Genomic DNA, 3,057 nt, shown 5'->3' on the forward strand with positions numbered 1-3,057 from the left:
CTGTTATCTTGATCTTGCTCCTTTCATGGGAACTTCTCAGTTGACTAAATTCTCCCTTCTCAAACCTCTGCTGTGTGTTCCACCAATATGGAACTAATTCTGTCTACTTCCTTTCCTGTTTGCATGACTTTACTAAGAATTATTTAGAACTTTAATAGTTCTTTTGAGAAAATGTTGATCTTCCAAATTGCCTCCTTTAGACCTTTCCTTTCCTAATTGAGTCTCTCAACTCCCTATTATCACTGAAACTTTAGGAACCCCACTCCATGCCTTGGAGGCTCTCAATGTGCTCAAGGATCTGCAAAAGCAAACACCTGAGGCTGAAAAATAAAATAGAAAAAATAAAATTTAATTATCAGCTTCATAAGATTATATGTCAAAAGAAAATCTTGAAAATCTTAAAAATCTCCAAAAACATTGGTGATAAAAAGCTTTAGCCCTCATATGAAGAAGATAAAAACTTGTTCCATTTTCCAGAAACACAATTATAATACAAACATCAAATGGGGTAAAGACGAAAACCAAGTCTTCTACATAAACTAGTGAATTTTGTATTATTGTCATCACATTAGTCAGGGTTCCCCAGAAAGGCACAATCTGTAGGATATATGTAGATAGACAGATGAGAGAAGGTTCACATAATTATGAAGGCTGAGAAAGTCCATGATAGGCTGTCTCCAAGTTGGGGAACCAAGAAAGCTGGTAGCATTGCTCAGTCCATGTCCAAAGGACTCAGAATCAGTTAAGCCAATGGTGTAACTCTCGTTCTGAGGCCAAAGGCCTGAGACCCTGAAGTTCTGATGTCAAAGGCAAGAGAAGGATGTTTCCATTTCAGAAGGAGATAATTCACCTTTCCTCTTCCTTTTTGTTCTATCTGGGCTCTCAAGCATTTGGATGGTGCCTGTATTAGTCTATTTTTATACTGCTATGAAGAAGTACCTGACTCTGAGCAATTTACAAAGAACAAAGAGGTTTAATGGACTGACAGTTCCACATGGCTGGAGAGGCCTCACAATCATGACGGAAGGGGAAGCAAAGATGTCTTTCTTCACATGGCAGCAGCAAGAAGTGCTAAGCCAAAGAGGAAAAGCCCCTTATAAAATCATCATACCATGAGAACTCACTCACTATCATGAGAACAGCATGGCAGTAACCACCACCATGATTCAGTCGTCCCCCACCGGGTCCCTCCCACAACATGTAAGGATTATAGGAGCTAAAATTCAAGATGAGATCTGGGTGGGGACACAGTCAAACCGTATCAGTGCCCATCCACATTGGGTCAGAGTGGATCTTCCTTATCTCAGTGTCTTCCAGAAACATCCTCACACTCATGCCCAGAAACTGTGCTTTACCAGCTATGTTAGTATCTCTTAATCCAATCCAGCAGACATCTAAAATTAACCGTCAGAATATTTATGCCTGATTCGTGACTAAAATTTCAGGATGAAAGCTATGAGATCTCTCTTTGTGTTTGTATGTCTATTAATGTATGTTCTGTATATGTGATTTTTCTTAACTCTGGATAGCACTGCAAAATTCATTTATAAAATCCTCTAAAAGTGTTCTATTCTAACTTGGCTTGGAAAAAAAAAATCATTGATAAATAAATATTCCCCAAACTCCTAGAAATATAAGAACTGATCCAAATGTTTTTCAAGTTAACACGATTTGGATACAACTTAGTTAAATAAGATAAATTTAATATTTTTTGTGTAATAAAACAATTATGTCTTCAGAGGAGTTACCACTATTAAATATAAAACAAACAAGTTTCTTTTCTTTTTCTTTTTTTTTTTTTTTTTTTTTTTTTTTTTTTGAGATGTAGTCTCTCTCTGTCACCCAGGCTGGGGTACAGTGGTGCGATCTCGGCTCACTGCAAGTTCCACCTCCTGGGTTCAGGCCATTCTCCTGACTCAGCCTCCCAAGTAACCAGGACTACAGGCACCTGCCACCGTGCCCAGCTAATTTTTTTTGTATTTTTAGTAGAGACAGGGTTCCACAGTCTTAGCCAGGATGGTCTTGATCTCCTGACCTCATGATCCACCCTCCTCAGCCTCCCAAAGTGCTGGGATTACAGGTGTGAGTCCACATGCCCGGCCAACAAACAAGTTTCTATTCTGCTTGAGTGCTTACAAGAAGCTAATATTATACTTACCAGATAATTAGAATCAAATCTATAAGCGTAAAGATTTTAAGTTGTCATTCTTATGAAAAACATTATTTCCTTTTTTTTATGGTGAAAAGATATACATCTATTTAGAATCAGCCAGCTGGACTCAGCTTAGATGATCCCAAGTTTGTTGGCAACATCCAAAGCATCCTAATCAGGAGCCAGTCGAACATATTCCTACTTCTCTCTGTCAGGCCGAATCAGGATGTTGACCGTGGCCACATCCACGTCCCAGAGCTTCTTCACAGTCTGTTTGATCCGGGGCTTGTTGGCTTTAACATCGACAGTGAACACAAGCATATTGTTGTCTTCTATGTTCTTCATGGCTGACTCAGTGGTCAGTGGAAACTTGATGATAGCATGGTGGTTAAGCTTGTTTCTCTGGGGGACGCTCTTCCCAGGATATCTAGGCTGCTTCCAGAGTCGCAGTGTCTGGGGATGCTGGAAGGTGGGTGAGGTACAGATCTTCTTTTTGGGGGGGGCTGTGGATACATTTCAACACTGCTTTCTTGGCCTTTAAAGCCTTTGCTTTGGCTTCGGCTTCAGGAGGGGCAGGAGCTTCCTTCGTTTTTGGTGCCATCTTGTGAAAAGCGAAAAACATTATTTCAATAATAAGTTTTTTACAGTAAATCTGCCTAATAGTAGTTTCCAAAATACTTTTGCTAATTTTTAACCTTAAAGTTAAGCTAAGTAAAATATTTCCATTAAATATCTATATCATATATAAATAAGATATAATACTAAAACATTAATTACTGAACATAAGTAATTCAGGTTTATATACTTTTGGCTTCTTATTTTTACAGATAAACTAGAATTTTGGCCTGTTAATAAACATGTTTTTGCCTATCACATTGAGAAATTGAGACGGAGCGACACTCAGT

The 3,057-nt window shown here is 38.6% G+C and overlaps 1 pseudogene; it reads right to left on the reverse strand.

The window, feature by feature from the left end:
* Positions 1-2,123: 2,123 nt before the first annotated feature.
* LOC112623579 lies at positions 2,124-2,753 on the reverse strand (annotated as a pseudogene).
* Positions 2,754-3,057: the final 304 nt, after the last annotated feature.

The sequence above is a fragment of the Theropithecus gelada genome, chromosome 4 (assembly GCF_003255815.1).
Source record: "Theropithecus gelada isolate Dixy chromosome 4, Tgel_1.0, whole genome shotgun sequence".
NCBI classification, from domain to species: domain Eukaryota; kingdom Metazoa; phylum Chordata; class Mammalia; order Primates; family Cercopithecidae; genus Theropithecus; species Theropithecus gelada.